Below are 25,493 nucleotides of genomic sequence, written 5' to 3'. Positions count from 1 at the left end.
GGGGCCCTTCATAACCAGCAATGAACTCTGGGTAACCACTGTTATCTTCTTCAATGGGGTTGATCCATGGCAGATCACCACATTTTTAAAATAAATAAAAAATAACTTCTATATCTCAGATTTTGATTAGATTGCTGTATTGGATTATCTCATACATCAAAGTCAGTGGTGTGAATAAAAAAATTCCTATGCTTTTTAGTTTTCAAGTTATGGTGGGTACATGTTCAAAAATTAGGGAAATGTTATAAACATGCATGACTGAAGTGGCTTCCTGGGGACCCTCCAGGATTACGGGCCCTGAAACTAAGCTTCATTAGTTTCATAGTAGATCCACCCTAGCTGTGTTCAAAACTGCCGAACTGCTTCCCAACAACAACAGATTGCCAATAAAAGTAAAAAATAACTCATCTCCAAAAAGCACATCTTGATCCCCAACAAAGACTCCTAAACAATACCCACCCCATATTTTCCAATCATTCTTAGTTATATTTAACCAATTGTTGAGTTTCCATTCTGGGTGTGTGGCAAGGCGGGATACAAATAAACCAATAATCAATCACATATCAAGCAGAAACATTGGAAAGGGTGAGAAGCTGGGGTGGATTAACTATTATGCTATGAAAGCTGATTATTTTTAACTTGGGACTTCCTGGCTCACATCTCATATTCACGGTCAACATCAGCTCTGAAATGCAGGTAAAAGTTGTAATCCAACCAAGACCATGAATATCTAATTCAGTTTATTGAGTAACCAGATATTTTTCCTAGGGGCTGAGTTCCAGGCAATGTAGCCTTGAAAGGACTTGGGTTGTGGGTGAGGAAACACTTCCTTACGGACCTAAGTTTGAGTGGTGGCAGTATTGAGCTATAGTTGAAAGCTGGTATGCCTGGTTATTTTTTTAGAAATCCCTAAGCAAAGCCAATGGAAATGTCAAATAATGAATCCGCTGGGGAGCTTCCATACAGGCAGGTGGCACATATTAAGAAAGCCGCTATTGTGTTCTTTTTAGTTTATTGAGTCAGAGCTGGATAATCCTTCCACTTCTGTCTTTGTGAAGAACAGTGGGAATGTCTTGTTGCTCAATAAATTGGAATAATGTGCCTCAGTCTGCATCACTGATCCTGCGATCATCTGCAGGAAATAACTCCTGTTTGAAAGATATTCCCTGCCATAGGGCACCTGTGGCTCACTCAGATCAATGATGATTACAAAATAGTTGCAGGTATTTAAAAAGCAGTGCATTGTAACTGGGTGGGAATTTGAACTCTGCATCGATTAAAAAGTGTGTGCTATATAATATCTTGGTGACAGATGAAGAGGCTCGCCAACGGTTCAGATCTGGGCATGACAGACATAGTGCACATCCACACTATATGAATCACTCACAGCATTGAACTGAAATCTATCCTTCTACAGCATAAAGCCTATTAGATCTATTTCCGCTCTCTGGGGTGTCCGAGATCAAGCATTCCCCATTCTTCTATGGTGGTGATGACCATCAACTTGGATGGCTTTAAAACAAGATTGGATAACGATGGCTATGCTCTGCCGCCACTGGTGGAAGCAGTATGCTTCTGAATAGCAATTGCTGCAAACTGCAGGAGGTGAGTGTGCTCTTGTGCTCAGATCTTGCGCATGGGCTTCCTGTGGGCATCTGGTTGGCCACTGTGAAAACAGGATGCTGCATTAGATAGGCCATTGGCCTGAGCCAGCTGGCTCTTCTTATGTGACAGCCAGTGTGGTGTAGTGGTTAAGAGCGGTAGACTCGTAATCTGGGGAACCCGGTTCGCGTCCCCGCTCCTCCACATGCAGCTGCTGGATGACCTTGGGCCAGTCACACTTCTCTGAAGTCTCTCAGCCCCACTCACCTCACAGAGTGTTTGTTGTGGATGTATTGACGTTCAGAAATAGTTCAGCCAGAATTGTTTGGGATGTTTACCAATGTATCTTACCAGAGAGCCAGTGTGGTGTACTCATAATCTGGTGAACTGGGTTCGCTTCCCCGCTCTTCCACATGCAGCTTCTGGGTGACCTTGGGCTAGTCACACTTTTCTGAAGTCTCTCAGCCCCACTCACCTCACAGAGTGTTTGTTGTGGGGGAGGAAGGGAAAGGAGAATGTTAGCCGCTTTGAAACTCCTTTGGGTAGTGATAAAGTGGGATACCAAATCCAAACTCCTCCTCCTCCTCCTCCTCCTCCTCCTCTTCTTCTTCTTCTTGTATCTGAAGAAACCTTGCCCCCAGTCTTTTCTGCAGGTTAAACATACCTAGTTCCTTCAATCGTTCGTCATAAAACTTGTGTATGTACACCCCCCAGCTACTAGCTTTTATACTTCTTAATATAAGAAAAATCTCCAAGAGGCTTACATAAAAACAACAACAATGTTCAATAAAAGTTACGGGGGGAAATAGATAAAAGCACAACACATATGTATATTGAAAATAAGACTCGGCAGTGTTTTATGTACAACTCACAGTCTTCATTGACTTCCTCTGAACCTGTTCCACTTTGCCTATATCATTCTTAAAGTGTGGTTCCCAGGTATGGTCACAGAAATCCAGATGAGGTCTGAGTCTGATTGCTGTGGAATAAAGTGGAATGATTATTTAATTCCCATGACTTAGAAACTTTGGGTTTATTAATGCAGCCTAAAATCAAATTAGCCTTTTTTTTTTTACAGGCAATTACATGTTTATTTTGTTGTTGTTTAAATAATACAGAAAAAACAAAACAACAACAAAAATGAAAACAATACAAAACATTGAAAACAAATATTACATACTTATCATATAATACTCCCCCCACCCGCAGCTTCCCTCCGCCACAATTCAACTTCTTTGAATCTCTATTTCCACCTTTATCTTTGCATTCTCCAAATGTATCATTGTTTGTATTTCTTTTATCTCTTCTCTTTTCCAATTCATAGATATACTTTACATTTTTAGAATTAGCCTTTAACTGCCAAGCTAGATATCCTCTTTCATTTACATTTGCATTTGATTATTATTTTTTGCCTAAATGCAGAACATCGCATTTGCATCTGTTGAATTTCTTTTTGTTAGTTTCACCTCACTTTCCCAATCCATAAAGGTCACTTGGAATTTTGTTCCTGCATTCTGGAGTGCTAGCTATCCCCTCTCCACTCCCCTGTCATGGTCTTAAGTTGTGCAGCCAGTCACTATATATCCCACTATCCAATATGTCCTCGGACCTTCATCTTGTTTCTTGAAGCCTGTGCTAATGGTTGCTCCTGCCATTTCTTTTGCATGTCTAGCAATATTTAACCAGTGTGGTTAGTGTCCAAATCCCCACTCAGCCCTGAAGCTCACTGAATGCCCTCGGGCCAGTCACTGCCTCTCAAGCTAACCAACCTCAGAGTTGTCATTCATCGCTTGCAATGCCTTATATTCGATTTCCAGCTGATGAATACTTTATTCCGAAACAGTTGAACTATTCTGAATATACTGTCCTTTTGAGATTTCCGAAAGACATCTTCCTTTGAGACTTTTGTGAGACATCTTCCTTTGAGAGACGGCTTGGTGTTCCTTGTGATTCATTGATTTGTTTGATTCTTGTTTGACTCTGATACATATAACAACTTGTAGTCACTTGTATATTTTGTGAAATGTGTTGTATGATATATATATTGTTTTAAAGTGGCTTATTTGTATATTTTGAATGATGTCGTAACTGATTATATATTCATTAACAGTTATTAGCCTGTGTGTTGCGCTTGCATTTTTGTAGATACTACCAGTTTGGCAATTGTACACACTTTGCAAGCTTCTCCCATTCAGCTCTGGCCAACAAGAATAGGGTATCTCTCACCTCTTGGGATATTTTATGTAACACTTGGATGCAATTCCCCTTCTTTGGTTAAGGCTCTTCATTCTTCCACCAGAAGAAGGTTTCATGCAATGGGGATGGGCTTTCTATCACACAGATTTTGAACTTAATTGCAAGGTGAACTTCCTGGTGACAGTTTTGTTGAAAAAGAAAGAAAGAAAGAAAGAAAGAAAGAGAGAGAGAGAGAGAGAGAGAGAGAGAGAGAGAGAGAGAAGGTCACCGTGAACTAACTTGATATTGGTCTGGGAATGTGGAGCTGTTCACTCACATCAATATTCAGCAGAAAAGCCAAAGATAGTTTATTTGATCATGGCTTTAACTGTAAGAAAATCTGGAGCATTTGAGCAGTCAAAAGGGGCTTTGTAATGTAAACAGCCATTAAGAAAGCAATTACAAGCCTTTGCTTGCAGAGTACTGTGTTTATTATGATGCCTGCCTCAGTAGATATTCAGAATGACTGTCAGGCATGTTCCCTGTAGTGGATGACTGTCAAGCCCCCATTTTCTTCTGCACAAGCTGATGCGAATTAAAGAGTCTTTGCCACATTTTCTCTCCATCAGGCAAATCACAGGTGTCTGGGCTCGCCAAGGAGAAATAAAGATGAATGGACCTCTGGTCCTGTTGCTAATAAGAATGGAAGCACTTTGTCAATGCCACCCCAGAAGAGCAAACAGGTGCCTGGAGTTTCCAACAAAACATTCCACAAACACTTCTAAAATGTGATGAAGGGGGATTCTTCCAGGGAGATGGGGGACAGAAGATAAGATCGTTACCTCTGTTGTATGATGTGAATGCTGTTCTTTTAAACACATTTATTTAAAGCATTTGTACCCCACTGTTCAGCCAAAAAGGTTCCCCATGTGACTTATTCAAATCCCACCAGGGGTGGGGAAAACCCCCCCAAACATATGATAATTATGGTAGCCACGTAGTAAGTGAATATCACGATGGCAATAATTCTGGCAGCAATATGGTGAGTTTGCTTCCTGGTTCATATGGCGCAGGAGGGTATGACTCCAACATCAACAGAGGTCACAGAAATTATTTTCAAAGCACAAAACATTGGCATCTGGCACACCTCTCCTCTAAGCAACCATTTTGCCCAGCAGAAGCAAAAGCCGCTACCAAAAGTTAGTGCAGGATGGCTTCCTTGAAAAGAAGGGATAGCTTGGGCAGCAACAATAACACTGGAATTGCTCTTTTATGCATATTATTGATAAACATTTTAGGTTGTTTTTGTTCTCGTTCTTACATTTTATTTTAAAATGTTTTGCTTTTGTAAGAAGTTTTGAGTTCACGTTCCTGAAAAAGCGAATAACACTGATAATAGGCTTTGCTATCAAGGCCAGCAAAATCCTTGTAGACCCCTGTAAAATACATATGTAGCACACATGCTTAACAGATTAAAGGCCATAGAAGCTAAGCTGATATGGAACAATAATTTAGTTTGGGCAAGCTTGCTAAAGTAACTGTGACATATCCTACATTGTGACATGTTCTATTTTGGATGGGCTGCCTAAGGCTTTTAGTAAAAGCAGCTTTTAGAGGCAAGTCAGAGACTTAGTGAGAGGAAGTAACCAAGGGAGGTAGAGTGATCCAATTACCAACTGCGAGGGGGTGGTGGTGGTGGTGGTGGTGACCAAGTGCCCAGGCAACCAGCAAGGGTTGGCCAACTGGGGTCTGACTGAGCAACCAGATTGACAGAATGAGCAACCTGATTGACAGAATGGCAGAGTGACTGACAGAGTGACCAAACAAGCGATAGAGCAACTTGCCAGGCAGCCAACTGGCATGAGTGACCAACATGCAGAGTAACCAACTGCATGGGCGAATAAACAGTAGAGTGACTGACCAACTGAGGTCCAGTTCACCACATACCTGACTAACAACTAAGTTGCAGAGCAAGTGATGGAGTGACTGACCAAGTGAGCCGCAGATTGACTGAGCAACAGAGTAGCTGACCAAGTGACTGACCCACTGAGCAGTGGAGCAGTTGACTGAACGGTCCATTGAGCAGTAGAGTGAGCAACTTAGTGGACAACCAAGTAGCGGGAATGGGTGGCTGAGCAGCCAACTGTGTGGGCAACCAATGGGATGTCCAAGTGGCAGAGGGAGCAACCAAGGGGCTGACTGATTGGAGGAGCGGCCAGTTGAGGGAGCAGTTGAGGGAGTGAATGTCTGAGTGACTGACAAACTGACTGAGTGAATGGTTGAGGTGCCATCTTCTCAAGATGATTGAGAGGGGTCAATGCAATGTACTGACATCACACATGCAATGTTACGAGGAGCCAGGAAGTGGAGCCAAATGCCCTTTGAACATTGAGGAGGCCCAGCCCCCTCAAAACAGACTGGGGGGGGGAGTGCCTCAGCCCCCGGAACGGTGCTTCTGCCTTCTGCTGATTAAGTTAATGAATCGGATGAGTATGTGACTGAGAGGATGTCTGAGAGACCAGCAGACTGAATTAGGTAGAAATAATATCACGTAGCTGGGAAAGCTTGTCAAAGCAAAAATGTTTTCAATTGTTTCCAAAAAGTACAGATAATGGGTGTGTGTTACATCTGCATCGATAATACTGTTTCGCAAAACAGGGGCGATCACATGGAAATCTCTGCTCTGAATTTCTGAGAAGAGGACTTCTGATGTTTTTAGGACTTTAAAGAGAAAGTTTCCTGAAGAACACAGGGACCTACCAGGTATATGCATGAAAAGGGGTCTCTCAAATAACTTGGTTCTGAGCTGCATATTTTAGTAGCAAATCCTTGAACTTGACCCAGTAGCTGATGGCAGCCACTGCAAATCCTGCAAACAATGTGTTATATGCTGCTGCTGGTGGTTTGCTCACATCCTAGACATCACATCCTGCAAAAGATGTAGCCTCTGGACTATCCTCAAGCATATCCTCACATAGAATGCATTGCAGTAAACAAAAATAGAGTTGATCAATGTATGGACAAATGTGGACAAGCTATCTTGATCCAGAAATAGCTGCATCTGTCTTATCTGCTGGTAAAAGACCCTTTTAGTCACCAAGGACAGTTGCCCCTCCAGCGACAAAGCTAGATACCCAGACTATGCACCTGTTTCTTTAGGGTGAGTGCAACCCCATCCAGGGCAAGCAAGTGGCTGACTTCCTGGAACTGAGAACCAATCACCCACAAGACTTCTGTCTTACTGTGATTCAAGCTTAGTTTATTAGCCTCCATCCAGCCGACCACTGCATCCTGACACCAGGCCAGGACCTCCACAGCAATTCCCGATTCAGATGCTATAGACAATTAGAGTAGGGTATCATCAGCATTTCTGCTCCTAAAGGCTTCATATGTTAAATAGCATTGGAGAAAAATGAATTGCTGAGTGAGGGACTGTGTTAGGCCCCATCTGCACTACACTTTTAAAACAGTAGCATACAACTTTAAGCAGTCACGGCTTCCCCCAAAGAATACTGGGAACCCTCCTCAATGATTTCCCACCTGTTACTTATTGCTAGATGCTGCATAGCAGCTAAGAGTGTTTGAAGCACTCTGTGATCCTGATCTCATTCATTCTTATAAGCCCCCCCCCTTTAAAAGACAGGCCCATTTTTCTTTTGGAGAACAGAGTGGGAAGTATACCTAGGGTCATAGTGCCCATAGCCATTGTTTATTTCCTACAAGTTCCTCTCCATTTACAATCCAACTTAGCAAAGTAAAGTTTCAGTTTGGAAGGACATGACCCTAGTGAGAAATGGCTATCTGGTTATCTGTATGTTTCCTGAATCACGAGCTTACTGCTGGAGGAAGATTGTGTCGACTATGTGGAACCCAATTCTTTCTTATAGGAGGTGATGATTAAACTTTGTCAGCAACAGAGGATGAGTGTGCTGATCTTGACATTAAATATTAGGTGACCAGGATACTCATACCTTCAAGGGCACGTCTAAGATGAAGACTAGTACCAGGGTCAAGATAATTCATAATGGGGGGGGGGCTGTCTTTTTTTATACCCACTGATGCCAACTACACTGATGCCGTGATAAATTGAAATGAACCATGTAAAAAGTCCAGATTGGCACATGCCATTACACAGATAGGGCTAGGAAAAGACTCCTGCCTGAAACCCTGGAGAACTGCTGCCTGCCAGTGTAGGCAATATGGAGCTAGAATGGTCTGCCTTTGTATAAGGCAGCTTCCTAAGTGGCTCTATATTTTCAGACTGACAGCAGTTCTCCAAAGTTTCAGACAGAAATCTTTACCAGCCCTGTCTGGAGATTGAACCCAGAACTTTTTGCATATGAACATGTGCTCTACAACTGAGCTACAATCTCTCCCCCTTCCCCATGTAAGTATACTGTGGTCCATGAACTGCCACTGTCAACGATCTTCATATAATCCCCCTGTTAGTTCAGCAGTAGGAAAGTGTGTCCAAAACAGACTGACCGATCCGTTGGCATAATAGGATGTGATTAGGCGTCTAGTGCCCATTGGCATATGCTCCTTGATAAAGGGTCAGATGTATAACAGCTGCCGTGAAATGTTATTAATCTGTTGTACAATTCACTCCCTTAGCACATTTTTTTTAAAATTTACCAAATAATTTTGAATAAGAAAAATAGAAAAACTGTTATACCTAGCTTTGCTTGAAGTACTTCAAACATTTTATTGCTCATACTATGGTACACAGAGAAGTAATTGCATAATTAAGAGATAATGTCAGTGCAATAGAACATGGTTGACAAGATAATAGTCTCCTGCAGCTATATAAATGTCAAGGCAAAGCTGACGGATATGTAGGAAAAGCACACACACAAAATAAAAAACAAAACTTTTGCTTGCATTCTGAACTTGCAATTGGCTTGAATTTAATCACTCTGTTCTCAGTGATTGGCTGATGTATCAGTGAAGAGCAAAATCATCCCATTTTCCCCCAGCGGGTGCTAAGATTGCCGAAAAATCTGTCCAGAGCTGATATGGTGGAAACCGCAGGCAGCTTCATGCTGTTGGTTGGGCACTGCGTTTAATTGATGACCTGCTTTTAACTTTAAGTGGCTGGCTTCAAGTTACTGATGAAACCACAGCTAAAGTTCAGAAGGAAGGCATGTGGTTTGGGTTCTCCAGGGAAGGTCATGCCTTACGTCCTCTAGCCAATGAGGCGGGCTTCCGAAGTTGCTGGATTCCATCATCCCTGACCATTGGCCTAGATGGGACTGATATGAGTTGTAGTTTCAACAACATTATTATTATATATTTATTTATACCCTGCCTTTTCTCCTGACATGGACTTAAATCAGTTTATGGATAAAATAGAGAAAGCTAAAAACATAGGGGATCATTAAAAAGAATTAAACATTAATCAAATTAAATCTATCTATCTATCTACCGTATTTTTCGTCCCATAGGACGCTCCATCCCATAGGACGCACCTAGTTTTTTGGGGGGGAAATAAAGGAAAAAAAATTCCCTTTATTTCCCCCCCAAAAGCAGGTCAGGGAAACAGAACCAGGTCGAGGAACAGCGGGATGGCGGCGCTGCGCCTCCCTTCTGTCCCCCGAGCTTGTGGGGCTGGCCAATGTCTGCCCCGCGCGAGGGGCGCTCTGCATCAGGGCGCCCCCCCCTACGGGGCGGCAGGCTGCTATCCGCAGTGTGGGGAGCCTTGCGGGGAACTCCTGCAAGGCTCCCCACGCTGCGGATGTCTGCCTGCCGCCCCGTAGGGGGGGGCGCTCTGATTCAGGGCGTCCCTCGCGCTGGGCGGCAGGCTGCTATCCGCAGCCTAGACATCCCTGCCGGACCTCCCGTAGGGCTGCCTAGGCTGCGGATGTGTTCCTGAAGCCTGGAGAGCGAGAGGGGTCGGTGTGCACCGACCCCTCTCGCTCTCCAAGCTTCAGCAAAAGCCTGCATTCGCCCCATAGGATGCACCCAGATTTCCCCTTCATTTTTGGAGGGGAAAAAGTGCGTCCTATAGGGCGAAAAATACGGTACATACATACAGATAATTACAATAGAAACAGCATTAAAAGCAATCAATTCCCATAAGCCTGTTGGAATATGAAGGTCTTCACTTGCAACAAGAAAGGCAACAAGAATGGCCTCCCCTGAAGATCTCAGAACCTGGGCAGGTTTGTATAAGGAAATAGTGTTTCAGATAGCTTGGACATAACAATATCTGGAGCATACCACATTGTTCTAGGCAGTGCCAGTATTCACCATGAAGTTGTTACAGTAAGTGCCACATTTTTAACATGGCGGGGGGGCAGGGTGGAGGTGCCCTTGAGTACCCTCAGGAAAAAAGCACTGGTTCTAGGCAAGGAAGCACAACTGTGTCCTGAAACACACTCTCACTGATAATGAAACACGGGGCTACGTCATGAAAGGCTCAATGCATGCAGCCACAGCTACCCAGAATGAACTCTTGCAATTGTAACCATTGGATAACATAGGTTTACACCATAGCATGCATGATGGAATCTGCTGCCAATCAATTCCACTGGATAAGCCTGACTCCGAAGCTGTTTTGACTCTTCCCATCCTTAAACATTTTATAAAAAAGCTTTTGTGTCTTCTGTTAACTTAAATGTCTCTTCTTAACCAAAATGTTCTAACAACTTAGGAGTACATTGACATGGGTGACATTCTATTTTTTTCATTTTTTTAAAATTAATTTTCCAAAAAGATTTTTAGACACACAAACAAACAAATATAAATCTCAGCCTTCTTTAAACCAATCTTAGTAACATTGTTAAGTGACTTCTTGATATCCCCCTGGTTGAATTTCAATGTATATCATTGTAGCAGTTTTCCAAAACCAATATTCTTATAAAATTAACTTAATCACTTAACATCTTTCTTTCTTTCAAATTTGGCATTAAACATATTAATTCATCACATTACATATTTAAACCCTAAGCCTATCTGATATTTGCAAGCTTTGCCATTACCGGGCGACCAACTGGAAGTTGACATGGGTGACATTCTAGTCTATGATAACCAACCTGGATATTTACAGATAGCCCTAGTGGACTTTACACTTTGCTAAAAATATGATGCCAAGCGATTTCATATGGTCTGTTTTCCACCTGTTGTTAACGGTCTGTGCAACCTATATACATTACACACCCAGGTGATGTCTTAACCCAGTGTTGGGGAACCTGAAGCCCTGCAGGTGTCGCTGGACTGCCAACTACCATCTGCAAGGCCAGTGGTCAGGGATGATGGGAGTTGTAGTCCAGCAGCTACAGAGGTTATCATCTCCTATCCTAACCCCTAACAAAAGCATTGGAAATGAAGCCATGTTGCACATCATGTAAATATGCAAGCCATTATGTGAAGGGTAGCAGCAAGGATGAGCACGCGAGCTTTTTCACCTCCACCCCCATTTTCATTGCCTTCCATGAGTTCAGCGGCGTAGCATGGGTTGTCAGCACCCGGGGCAAGGCAAGTAATTTGCGCCCCCTAACCCGGGGCAAGGCAAGTAATTTGTGCCCCCTAACCCCTAACCTGCCGGGTCAGGTGATCTGAGGCGAGTTGCCGCTGGCGCTGCTGCCCAAACGACGCCGCTTGCCCGGAGGAGGAGGGCAGAGAGGCGAGGAAAATGCAACATGGCCCAGCCGCTGCAGCAGCAGCGGCGGTGGGGCTGTGAGGAGGGGCTGCCTGGCGTGCCCTCCGTGGCCCTGACGCGCGGGGACTGCGGCGAGCGCTGAGAGCCGCTGCCAGCTCATCAGTTCTGAGAGACATGAGGATCTGCTACAGCCTGCGCCCGAGGCTCTTCGGCGACTCCGGAGGCGGCGAGCGCCCCCCCAGATGTTGCGCCCGGTGCGGCCGGCCCCCCTTGCACCCCCCACGCTACGCCACTGCATGAGTTGAAGTTGGCTGCAGCAGGGAATGTCTTCTATCAGAGAGGTTCCCTGTTCATTGGCAGATATCCCTGCTGACTGTGTTCCCTTGATGTTGTACACATTCACATAACACTTGAAGAGGACTTCAGTACACTACCGCACTGTTGCACAACATCAATTGGTTTCAGTAAATTATGCACAGGAGAACCTCTTCGATTATGCCCCGGGGGGCCTGTTCCAAGCTGTATTGTACTCAGTGCCAAATTCAGTCAATTCAGTCAATTGTAGAAATAAACATGGCACTTGGACCAAACCAACCCCTGGCCTCCCAGCAGCACTATCAATACTAAGCACCCTATGCTGATTTCCCCGTCCCCCCATCTCTGTCTCAGTCTGCCAGAAAATGAAAACTACAGAAAAGCAAGTAAGAGTTAAGTGTTTGCAGAGCTGTGTAGGCATCTTTTATATGGATTTAGTCAGCCCGATAGAGCCTAGCTTGGCTGATGCCTTGAGGCAAAGCAGTCTGCAAACGTACTGAATAATACTTAAAAAGTCCATCTGTTCTTTTGCCACCTTTATGCATTTTTCAAAATGGTCACAGTCTGGGAGTATTTCCAACAGCTTGCTTAGCCTATATTTTTCAGAGGGTGACAGAAAATATATAAGAGTGTTTGCTTAAGTAATAACCAGAGATGGCTGAATTGACAAAGTGAAAGCGGCAGGGGCCAATGATAAAGCATCATCTTTTCCATAAAAAAGAGAAAAGAGCTAACCTCAGGTAGGCACAATTCCAACTCCATATGCATAGTGAAGAAGGCAGGGGATTCAGTCGCTTACTGGAACTGACCAGTCAGCATATGAGCCCAAGACTAAAATATCGCCAGTGGCTCTCTGTTTGTTCCTGAGATCATTTTAAAGTGTCTCAACCTGCTGTTTGCCTGTGGCATAATATAATGATGAAAGCCCATTTGTTAGCAATGTAAGAATAATAATTTCACAAATTATTTGAATAAGGGGTCCTTTAAACATTACTATAATCATATGGGAGATACTTACTGGGTACAGCTTGATCTTGTGAGTCTTTCTTGCATGTGCTGAAATCTCAATTCCATGGTCTTAGTCACAATGAGCTAGCAACAGAAACCACCATATCCTCAATGAGCTGAAGGTTTCCTCCCAGTAGCTGAAGGCATTACCCCATCCCTCCATCCTTTTATCTTTGCAAGAGCCCTGTGAGGCAGGCCAGGCTAAATGAAGATAAGTATATAAAGGTAAACGTAAAGGTACCCCTGCCCGTATGGGCCAGTCTTGACAGACTCTAGGGTTGTGTGCTCTTCTCACTCTAAAGGCCGGGAGCCAGCGCTGTCCGCAGACACTTCCGGGCCACGTGGCCAGCGTGACGAAGCTGCTCTGGCGAACTGGCACCAGAGCAGCACACGGAACACTGTTTACCTTCCCGCTATAAAGCGGTCCCTATTTATCTACTTGCACCCGGGGGTGCTTTCGAAGTGCTAGGTTGGCAGGCGCTGGGACCGAGCAACGGGAGCGCACCCTGCCGCAGGGATTCGAACTGCCAACCATGCGTCCCTGATAAGTATATAAACAGCAGTTATAGCTAACAGATTGGTGTGTGTGTGTGTGTGTGTGTGTGTGTGTGTGTGTGTAGGGGCCCCAATCCAAATACAGTGTACTGGGCCCAGGAAATCCTGTTGGCACCACTGCCCCTGACCCTTTGCACTTTTCAAGGGCAAGCTACTCTCACATGACAGAGGTAATGTTTAAATGGGTCTTTGATGATTTCCAAATCCTTTCTTGAATGAAGCCTCCTATCTGATTTTCGGCACTAAAGAAATAAAAAAATAAAATGTAAATTCAGTGGCACTGTAACTCAAAGCAAATGCCAAAACAAAGCTGAATGCCATTATCTGTAAAAAGCATGAAAGATAATTTGCATATGTTGCATAATTTATTCAGCCTCTTTGGTCATTGGAGGGGCCCCTGCCCTGAAGCACTCTGCCCTGGCCGCTACAAACCGTATTCATTCACAAAAGGCCCCCATAGTTTGCAAAAGCAGAAGAAATTAATAGGCAAATATATCCACATTTTCTTAATTTGAACTGGCTGCAGAGTTTTACTTTCTTACTGGAAAACTAGCAACCCAATCCAGTTAAAGAAACAAGCTTGGCATGGGAATATTTCCCAATAAATGTATCATTAAGGTAGCTAAGGAAACAAATTGTGACATTGCAATCTCTGTCCCAGTTTTCTGGGTCTCCCACACACCCATTACTAGCCTGCCTGTCATCACGGAGCTGTTATTTATTAATATACACTAACCAGAAAACAAAAATATAACCTACAAAATGAAGCACCTTATGTTTTCAGTGTTTCTAAATGGTTAGCTTTAGAGATAGGGAACAACTCGTTCTCCATGTTCCTCCTGTGCACCTCCTCCAGAGTGACCCTAGGAGTCAATTCTCAATAGCAGAATCATCTCCATTCACTCTCATTGGCTCTAATCAGCACAAAAGGTAAGAAGACTTTTTTTTTCTCATTGGCTCCCCTTTCATGCTGATTGGATGGCTCCAGGATGCTAGAGACAGGCACCGTTCTGGGGCGCTGCTGCAGAAATAGTCATGGGCCTGACGCCACACCACTACACCTATGGGCTGAGCTGCTTTTTAAGGCATGGGTAGGCAAAGTAAGGCCCAGGGGCAGGATCCAGCCCAATCGACTTCTAAGTCTGGCCCGTGGACAGTTCGGGGAATCAGCGTGTTTTTACATGAGTAGAATGTGCCCTTTTATTAAAAATGCATCTCTGGGTTATTTGTGGGGCATAGGAATTCGTTCATCCCCCACAAAAAATATATATAGTTTGGGCCCCCACAAGGTCTAAGGGACAGTGGACCGGCCCCCTGCTGAAAAAGTTTGCTGACACCTGTTTTAAGGCATATCTCACCCAGACCTGAAAACATGCATAATTCTTGGGCAAAGGTATAAGCCTTGAATGTCCTCCTTTGTTTGTGGGTGGAGCACACTTACTCCAAGGCAAGTTGAAGGAGTGACCACCCCAGATTTCCATCAAAGGGAGTTATAAATGAGTATCACTACAGTTTTCTAATTATTGTCTTCGCAAGTTCAGTCTTAGGGCAAACCCACATTTAAAAAATATTCATGTTTATTGTTTTGCTTATTGTTATATACCAAAGAATGGCCAGGCTTTATTAGAAGGATCAATGCAGCAAACAAAGCAAGATTGAGACTGGAGCTGTACACATGCCTGGAAAATGCCCTTGAGAATAATAATAAAAGCAATGTATGTCCTTGATCACAACTTGGCCACGTGTTCCTTTTGCACACTTTGTGTGTCTCTTTTAGAATTTGGAAATTATGGAACAACTGCTTCCCTAGAGCAGTTTCCTGACAACAGCTGCAGGAGCAAAAGCATCATGCTCCTTTTTAAAATATGAACTGAGTTCCATTATAAAGGCTAATGCAAGCATTTTCATTCAGTGCTTTGGAGTAGCTAAAGACCTTTTCACGCTATTGTGGGTGCTATTAAAATTACTCATTTGATGCACAGGATGCAGACATCTTCCTTCAGGGTAGTGTTTCTGTTGTAGGAGTATCACGGTTCTCTCTCCCCCCCCCCGGCACTTACATAGAAATATTTTGTTATTGGGAGGGGTGTACCATACCCCACTTCATCAAGAGCATTCATTATGGTTTTGAATGCTGTGTAGAAATGCTCCAATGAATGCCATTAGTGTGCCTAATGGGTGGCTGCACTCCCTAGCTCAGAAGGAGTGAAGATGGAGGGGAGGGCATGATAGCTGTCTTCAGACATCTGAAAGGTTGTCACAACACAGACGATGGAGCAGACTTGGTCTCTGTTGCTCCAAAGGGCGGGCCTAGGACTGATGTATGGCAACTTCAGTGAATAACATTTGGGCTAACAATTTGGAGAATCTTCCTAAGAGCCATTGGCCCCAGAAAGTGGTGATCCAGCCTTGCAAATTTCTCCTTCAAAACACTTTTCTGGCAAAGCAATTTCTCCCAATATAATGCAGTTTTGTCTGTTGTCTTCACTACTGAGTGTCGAGACCCTGAGACCACCCCCTCGTTGATGAATAAGACAAAAGGACACAGATACCAGGTTAATGTTATTGGGCAAATTTAGGCCACAACTTTATTGGTTACAGAATGTGAGAAGTATTGGCTTAGGCACTGGAATTGACCCAACTAGAAGTGACTCCTGCCTGTCACGCAGGGAGTCCAGTAAGGGTCAACCACCGGTAGGGGGAGCCCTGTCAATGCAAACCAACTTGAGCTCCCCCTGGGTTCCTGATGGGGTCGTGGCATGGCCCTTGCCCAGCTCCAGACTTCAGAAAAGATCCACACCCCCAGATTCCTTTAACGGAATACCCTTAAGCTTGGAGGGGCAGGTGATGGCCACACCTCCCCTCCCCCATCATAAGATTGAGGAAGTGAGCCAAGAAGAAGCTCTCTGGCTCGCGCCTCAGTTTAAATGGGGCCTGGCCACGCCCCCCAGCCAGCGGATTGGCTGGCAGGCCAATGACATGGCTGGGAACCTCCGGCGGACGCAGGACTTCATCACCCACCCCCAGAGGGGAGTGGGTGGCCACGTGGTCCACTGCAACTCCTCCCCACTGGGAAGTGGAGTGGATTTATATGCACTTTATACCTTAGGGTTTTTAATTGTGCATTTTTGTATCGATTTGGCTGGAGAACTGAATTGCAATATTCAGAGAAGTGTGAATTTCAAAAAGCAGCCATGTCCGAAAGTTGATACCATGTAGAAGCTTGCATTGCAATACAGACATACTATTCCTTCTCTTTCTTGCCTCCTACCGACAGGGCATTCTTTTTGCCTTATGTTACTCTGTAAAGCATGTTGATTGGACAATGATAATTATAATAACATCACAAAATGGAACGTGGGAAGCACTCCTGAAACAGTGAGAAATTTGTTTTCTGACTGATGTGTATACAGAAGAGAACAGTAGCCCCTGTGGAGGAACTGCCTTGTTGCCCCTTAAGCAAGTGTGAATAAAGAATGCGATGCCACACAATTTAAAATGTAATCTTCTAACAGAATGGCTAGGTGGGAACAGTATGGCATTGTGCAATTGGATGCAGAAGTATATCCCTGTTTTGGAACCTTGAAAAGAGAAGGCGAGTGGGTACATTGCAGCCTCTTCTGCAGGAGCCACAGAGCACAGGCAATTTAACTGGTCTATAGAAGTGTTTTCAACAACTACTCCACAACCAATGAGTTCCAGTACACTGGCGCTTGTAAGAAAAGAGTTTCAGATTGGAACAGGCGCAAAACTCTCCTCTCAGTTAATAATAACGTTGGTTTTTTTTAAAAAAAACTAAGCAGGAGAGATTGAAGTCATTAGGAAGTTAGAGATTTACTTAAGCCAAGTATGAAGGTATTTCAGAGGCCTGGAGATAGATTAGTGAAGGGGATGGGGGCAGAGGGAAGTATCTACGTAAATAGGCTTATGATTAAAAGCTGAATTATTGAACATGGTTAAGAGGATTAAAAAAAAATAAACCAAATAGTTGAGATAAGAATATCTCTGCTGCTATTAGCTGCCAGAGGTTTATCTTCCTACAGGAATATTTACAGCATAAAAGAAAGATCACAAAAGGGGAAGCCTGTTGTATTTTGATGTATGGCAAGGTAGGGGAGGGGCAAATGTTAGCCCGTCTCCTCCTTTGCCTCACCTAGATTGGCACCGGAGGATTGTTGCTGCATCCAGGCGAGAGAGATGCAAAACCAGGCTATACTCCAGAAGTAGGGCATACTAGTTTTTGATGAAGCAAATTCCCACAGCCAGAGAAGCGAGCCAGCAAATTCCCACTGCTGGAAAGACAAGCTATGGGCCCAACATAGAAATATTCTTTCTTGTGTGAAGGGAGAAATTGCTGGGATAATGTGTAAAGCGCTTGGAATGCATGAAATTGGCTATGTAAATGCTTTATCAAACTTTTTCTTTTTAAATTAAAGCAAATGTTTGCATAATAAAGTTGTTTAAAACCTGTTTGTGAAATGAATCAGAGCAATGTAATTTGCAACTCAATCGAAAGAGCTGCTCTAGTGGATAGGGGTGTTCATGGCCACAAGATTCGATTGGGACACTGATCCAGCACTTCAGAAAACAGTCAGATTCCAAATCCCAATCCCAAGAAAAGTAAGCTTTTTGCTCTCTCCATTCACTGTTATGGTGGAAATAGCAAAATATTTTTCTTATTGACAAATAGGATGGAATTTGCAGGCATAGTGTCCCCCTCCTTCAAGGATAAAGACTGTTAAATTGAAAAGAGTTCAAAGTTTTGTTGTGTGTGTGTTGGGCACCTTTGAAGGTTTTTTGTTTTTTTTAAAGGGAAATGTCTATAATTTTTTCTTTCTTTTTGAAGAATTGGATGAAATTTGCAGGTTTGTTAGCCCCTCCTTAGATGATGAATATTGCCAAATTCTGCAAGGATAGATTCTATGGCTTTCCTGCAACGGCTGCCTTTACAGTTTTTGTGAACTTGTGTGGACTGACTTCTAAAAGTTATGATGGCACACAAGGACCTGTGAATCAATGCTGTGATGTTTTGCTGCCACCGCAAGCTAATGTGTGGGCACCATCCTTTTTCACGTGTGTCATAGAGAAATCAGCCAAACTGTGTGGTACAAAATTGGATAAACATAGTGTCATGGACTGGCTGGACACAAAGGAATGGTGGGAAGAACCAGCTGGAGAACCACCAAGGGAAGAAGGCTCAGAGCCTGGGGGACTGGTGGTGGGATGAAGATAATTGGTCAGAGGGAGAACACTGGGAAGAGAAGGTGTTGGAAGCTGAGGAGGTAACAGAGCTCAGTGGGCTGTGGCAGACAGAAGTCCAGAATCAGAATCAGAAGTTGAAGCAGGAGAGTAGGATGGGGGAAGTCAAGAAGCAGGGATGAGTCAAGCTGGTGAAGAGGCACGAGTATATCTCCCCTCCTGCTTTGATAAGCTCCCTCCCCCTTGTCTCCCAGAACTAGAAGAGGTATGACGAGGGTGGTGGAGAGGTTGGCTTCACGTAGTCACCATCTCTGATTGCTTAGGGAAAACCATGGAGGGGAGGTGACTTAGACAACTGTGGGGAGGTGAGGCCTTCCAGTCTTGGCAACTGATCCATGTGGCATGACCTACTGGGCATGAGCTGCTGTCCTCATTAGGCCTGACACTCCACCAAGTCTGTGCAGACCATGTTATTTTTAATAGATAGATAGATAGATAGATAGATTCTTTATTGTCATTACACTAGTGCAACATTGCACAAGTGCAACGAAATTGGATGCCATCCCTTAAAAACAACAAAAGCAAAACACAACAACAACCAAACAAACCACCTTCCAACCACACCCACACCCACACCCATCAAACTCCCAGGTCTCACTATCGAGTTACAGCATTCAAAAAGGCCACAGCTCTTGGATAGAAACTGTTTTTCAGTCTATTTGTCTTTGACTTGATGTTTCTATACCTCCTGCCAGAAGGCAGTAGTGCAAACAGACTGTATCCCGGGTGAGATGGATCCTGCAGGATGTTGTTTGCTTTCCTAAGGCAACGGGAACCGTACAGTTCTTCCAAAGGTGGGAGAGGGTGACCAATAATCCTTTGGGCTGTGGTTATGACCTTCTGGAGCACCTTCCTCTCCCTAGCTGTACAACTGGAGAACCAAGCACAAATACAGTATGTAAGTATGCTCTCTATGGAGCCTCGGTAGAAGGACACCAGCAGTCTCTCACTCAGATTGTTCTTTTTTAAAAGTCTGAGGAAATAAATTCTCTGCTGGGCCTTCTTCACCAGAGCAGTGGTATTTGCGCTCCAAGTCATGCCCTGATCCATAGTCACTCCCAAAAACCTGAATTCCGCCACCCTCTCCACCCGTTCCCCGTTGATGTACAAGGGCTGAATGTCCGCCTTTTTTTCCCTGTAATCCACCACCAGTTCCTTGGTCTTAGCCGTGTTAAGAGCCAGATTGTTCTCTCCACACCAAACACAGAGCCGCTCCACCTCGTCCCGATAGGCGGACTCATCCCCTCCTGAAATGAGCCCCACCACCGTAGTATCATCAGCAAACTTGATGATTTTGTTGCTGGAGTAGATGGCTGTACAGTCATACGTATAGAGAGCATAGAGCAGGGGACTCAACACACAACCCTGTGGTGAGCCGGTGTTAAGGCTAAGGGCTGTGGACACATGTGACCCTACTCTAACCCTCTGAGAACGTTCTGACAAAAAATCCAAAACCCAGAGACAGGTGGAGTTGGGGAGTCCAATCGTCTCTAGCTTGGACACCAGTCTATGGGGGAGGATAGTGTTAAAAGCAGAGCTAAAATCCACAAACAGCAGCCTCACATAATTCCCCGGCTGCTCCAGATGGGACAGAGCAGCATGGAGAGTGATGGTGATAGCGTCTTCTGTGGATCTATTTGCCCTGTATGCAAACTGGTAGTTGTCAAAAGTTGATGGAAGACAGGAAATAATATGACGGCGCACCAGTTTCTCAAAACACTTCATGATGATTGGAGTCAGTGCAAGTGGTCTGTAGTCATTCAAACAACTGATTGTGGATTTTTTAGGCAGAGGGACAATAGTTGACGACTTCAGGCAGGGTGGGACAATAGACTGGTGTAAGGACTTGTTGAAGATCTTAGTAAAGACCCTCGCCAGCTGATCCGCACAGCCCTTCAACACCTTTCCAGTGATGCCGTCAGGTCCAGCCGCCTTCCTCGGATTCACCATCCTCAATACTTGTCTCACCTCGTGCTCCTCTACAGTGAATGAGGGGCCCCTATGGGCTGGTGGCTGTAATACCGGCGTCTCAGGTGGCTCCTTCTCGAAGCGAGCAAAGAAGAGGTTAAGCTCCTCCGCCAGCAAAGGGTCACCGTCGACAGCGCCAAGGTTAGGTTTGTAGTTGGTAATATGCTGAATCCCCTGCCACATCTGTCTTATGTTGTTGCTCCTTAAATTATCCTCAATCCTCTGCCTATAATCCAGTTTTGCCCGTCGAATACCCCTCTTCAAGTTTGCTCTTGCCACACTGTAAAGCTGCACCTCGCCCGACCTGAAAGCCCTGTTCCTTTCCCGCAGCAGGCACTGGACCTCTCCATTCATCCAGGGTTTTTGATTAGGATAAAACAGGATGGATTTATTTACTGTGACAGTGTCTGTGCAGTGATTGATATAGCACAGAACTGCCGCCGTGTGCTCCTCCAGGTCCGAACGATCGAAAATATCCCAATTGGTTCTCTCAAAACAGTCCTGCAGCTGGTGAATAGCACCTTCAGGCCAGATTTTAACAGATTTTAATATTGTAGGAGCCCGTTTCCTGAGTGGGATATATGCTGGTACCAGGAACAGTTAACTCCAACTTGCATGGTGTGATTTACTGCCAACTCGCTTCTGACACATAGGTAGGACTGAATCCAACTCAAGGTCCAGGCTCATGAGAGCTGTGGGATCAATTTGACTAAAGGTTATTTTACTTTATTTCTGTAGAAGATTTAACTTTATGTAGAAGATTTAACCAAAGAGCTCTCTAAGGGGTATACAAGTAAGACTGTATAGAAAACACGAAACAGATAAAAACAGATATACATAAAACAACCATCGTTGAAACACATATGCAATCAGCAAAAACAAATATAGGTGACTAAATATGATGGAATAGGTTTGCCAAAACAAAGTACCGTATTTTTCGTCCCATAGGATGTTCCGTCCCACAGGACGCACCTAGGTTTTTTGGGGGGAAATAAAGGAATTTTCCCCCTTTATTTCCCCCCCCCAAAGCAGGTCGGGGAAACCGAACAAGGTCGAGGAACAGCGGGATGGCGGCGCTGCGCCTCCCTGCTGTCTCCCAAGCTTGTGGGGCTGGCCAATGTCTGCCCGGTGCGAGGGGCGCTCTGCTTCAGGGCGCCCCACCCGCCGGGCGGCAGGCTGCTATCCGCAGCGTGGGGAGCCCTGTGGGGAACTCCTGCAGGGCTCCCCATGCTGCGGATGTCTGTCCGGTGCGCGGGGCGCTCTGCTTCAGGGCGCCCCGCCCGCCGGGCAGCAGGCTGCTATCCGCAGCGTGGGGAGCCCTGCGGGGAACTCCTGCAGGGCTCCCCATGCTGCTTATGTCTGCCCAGCGCACGGGGTGCTCTGCTTCGGGGCACCCCGCCCGCTGGGCAGCAGGCTGCTATCCGCAGCGTGGGGAGCCCTGCAGGGACCTCCCGCAGGGCTGCCTAGGCTGCGGATGTGTTCCCGAAGCGCCGGGCGCCCTGCTTTCAGGGCGCCCGACGCTCCGGGAAGCAGGCTGCTATCCGCAGCCTAGACAGCCCTGCAGGAACTCCTGCAGGGCTGCCTAGGCTGCGGATGTCTTCCTGAAGCCTGGAGAGTGCACCGACCCCTCTCGCTCTCCAAGCTTCAGCGAAAGCCTGCATTCGCCCCATAGGACGCACCCAGATTTCCCCTTCATTTTTGGAGGGGAAAAAGTGCGTCCTATAGGGCGAAAAATACGGTAAAAGTTTCTGGCAAGTGAGGGCACCTCAATAGGCAAGGGAGCTCCCAAGTTCAGGGGCTGCCACAGTAAAGGACTGACTCCCTAAAAATGTGGAGTGGACATTCTGCAGCAGTGTAAATTTGGACAATTGAAGCAGGCTTATATGGGGTAGGGCACTCACATCAATTTCTTGCAAGCCTCTCACTCATGGAATGGTGTGGTGCTGTTAAAGCAGAAAACAGACTCTTACCTTTCTCCTGGCGCCTTCCACACATAGCCTGAGGCCTTGTTTTAGTTTTGTTGCTGCATTTACTCCAACGCTGTGTACAGATCGTCCTATTGTTGCTGTTTGAATAGGCTATTTGCCTCTCGGTTTCCTTTTACTGTGAATTGCTTTGATGTGATTTCATCAGAATGCGCCTCGAGAGCTATTATGACTGAAAGGCATTATATAATTACTATTTAGGAGTTGGCTAGTGAATAGTGAGGAAATGACCTTCAGGGGCTGCTGCTCCTCTCTTTCCATCTCTCCCTTGGGAAATATTTCCCATGTGCCCACCCTTTAAAGGGAGTGAAGTCTTATATTCGTTTAGCTGTTTTTCTCCTCCAGCGCTCCAAATCTCTTTCAAGGAAGCCTCTCTGAAAAGCATGAAATACAGCTCTGGGAGCCCATACATTTCCTTCCTCAGGGTTAAATCAAGTTTTCAGTTATTTCACAGCCATTGGACATATTTATGTAGCTCAGGCCAGAAGGGGACTTACAACACTTTCACTGAGAGTTGGGATATGCAGGTCCCAGTTAAGATTTTTTTGGGAGCTGGGAGGAGGGGCAGGACCTGCTATTTGACCGCTGTGCATTGACTCCCTTCGAGTTACTTTGCATAGGTGTGAGTGAGGAATCAGGCTCAGAGGAGTGAATATAGTAGCCATTATATTTCCCAGTTTCTGCTTCCCTACTGATCCTCTGTGGATAGTACCAGCTATCAATTACCTGGGAAATTGGAACAGGCTGTAGGCATAGCACCTTATCTTTCCATACTGCATACAGCCTTCTTGCTAGGCATACATAAGCCCACCTGGAAGAGATCCATTATTATTATCAGCTGTCCTTGCTTTGCCCTTCATGGAAAGCCCCTGCTGCCTCTCGCTTTCCTGAACATTTCTGCCTGAATGGATTTATTTTCTTAGTATTAATACAAGGTTGTGTGTGTGTGTGTGTGTGTGTGTGTGTGTGAGAGAGAGAGAGAGAGAGAGAGAGAGAGAGAGAGAAAGAGAGAGAGAGAGTTTGAACTCTCTTCACTTGTGGTATTTTTGTACCCTATAATGTCCAAACATACAATGAATTTCTCATACAGTGCATTATTCCTGTTACACTGATGACAGCCAGACCATTGTTATTTCGGTCGGAGCAAAGCCGTTTGTGATATTGCAGGTTTTTTCTGCTGTTATGTGCGACTGCTTTTCTTCCCTTGGTTTTTCTCTTTGCCCTCATAGGATCTGCTTTGGGGGCTTGGGATGTCTCAAATAATGTATGGGAAGCTGGTGTGGCCTCTAGCAAGTATCTCTTGATGACAACAACAACAATAACAACAACAACAACATATATTTTTATACCCCGCCCATCTGGCTGGGTTTCCCCAGTCACTCTGGACGGTTCCCAACAAAATATTAAAAACATGATAAAACATCAAACATTAAAAACTTCCCTAAACAGGGCTGCCTTCAGATGCCTTCTAAAAGTCAGGTAGTTGCTTATTTCCTTAACATCTGATGGGAGGGTGTTCTGTAGGGCAGGACAGTCTGCAAGCAGGTTGGGTCTCAGCCCACGTACCAGATGGAGCTGGTAGACACAGAATTGAACAGCACCTCTATGGACAGCTGTAAGTCCAAAATGATTCCCAGGCTGCACACTTGGTCCTTCAGGGGCACAGTTACCCCATTCAGGACCAAGGAGTCCTCCACACCCGCTCGGCCCCTATCCCCCCAAAACAGTACTTCTGTCTTGTCAGGATTCAACCTCAATCTGTTAGCCGCCATCCATTCTCCAACCCCCTCCAGGTACATAAAGGGTACATATATAAAGGGAAGGCAAAGCCAAATAGAATAATAACATTGAACACACTCATTTCACAGCTACAAACTTTAAAATGGAGCCTTTGATTGAGCTAGGCTCCCCTTATTTGTAAGTGGATGGATATCATCTGAGTAGGGTTGATTCCAGCTCATGCCATGAAAGACGAAGACAACATGTTTCTGTGAACAATTAAAAGTGCTGGTGATGAACGTCCAAGTTTCAATTCAGGGCTAGCGGACAGGTGCCTGTGCTGTCTTCAGCTGTTCATGCAGAAACTGAGCACAAGCTGATTAGTGGTTAACAACCTTTATTACCCATGAGGCTTGGAAACCTGCATAGAGGAGTAACTAACCTCAACAGCCAGGCCACATCTCTGAGTCAACTCTCTAGGAGCTGACATCCTGGGCCACAACTGTTTCTCTCAAAGGTGTCATGTGCCAGATTCTTAACTGATAATGTGTACATTACAGTGCCCTCCATATGTTGTGGGACTTCATCTCCCATCAGCTCCTGCCAACGTTGAGAGTTGTAGTCCAGTCATATCTAGAGAGCATCATCTTGACTGCTCCCTGTCCTAAAATGGTTTAAGACCAGAGTATCTGCCCTCTCCTGTATGAGCCTGCCCACTACAGAGATCACCTTCAGAGATGGTACCAGGGAGACAACCTTTTCTGTGGCTCTCCCAAGGCTCTAGAACTCCCTGCTCCTCTTTAAAAATCTTCCTTTTAAGAAGGCTTTGCCCTTCTTTTGCTACAGTCTTCAACAGCGATGGCTGTGTCCATCTCCTGGAAGGTTACTTGGGACAAGTTTTGTAAGTTAACAAAAATAAACTGCAATGTCAGCAGAAACGGACGGATCAAAGATGCATAGGTAAAACAATCAATTCATGGCAACATGATAACATACTTTTAAAGGGGTTGTAGAATGCTCTCCCCAGGGAAATGTGCCTGGCACCGTCATGGTTGGTTGTTAGGTGCCAGGCAAAGGCATCTTTATTTAGCTGGCCCTTTGGTATTTAAGTCAGGTTCTACTGTGCTACTCATTTCTTTGTGGATTAAACCATCTTGGCTGTGAATCTTGGAAGACCTCCTCCCTGTCTTGTTGGCCTTTCTCTGCCTGCTTGGGAAGGCAGGGCCCTGACTGACTCCAGCTACAAAAGCTGAGGCTGCTGAAGAGGCCAGAGACCATCTTGGCTTTCTCTTAGCACAGACACAGGT

The sequence above is a fragment of the Podarcis liolepis genome (assembly GCF_965112155.1).
Source record: "Podarcis liolepis genome assembly, chromosome: 3".
Classification (NCBI taxonomy): domain Eukaryota; kingdom Metazoa; phylum Chordata; class Lepidosauria; order Squamata; family Lacertidae; genus Podarcis; species Podarcis liolepis.
This window is presented reverse-complemented; position numbering follows the sequence as displayed.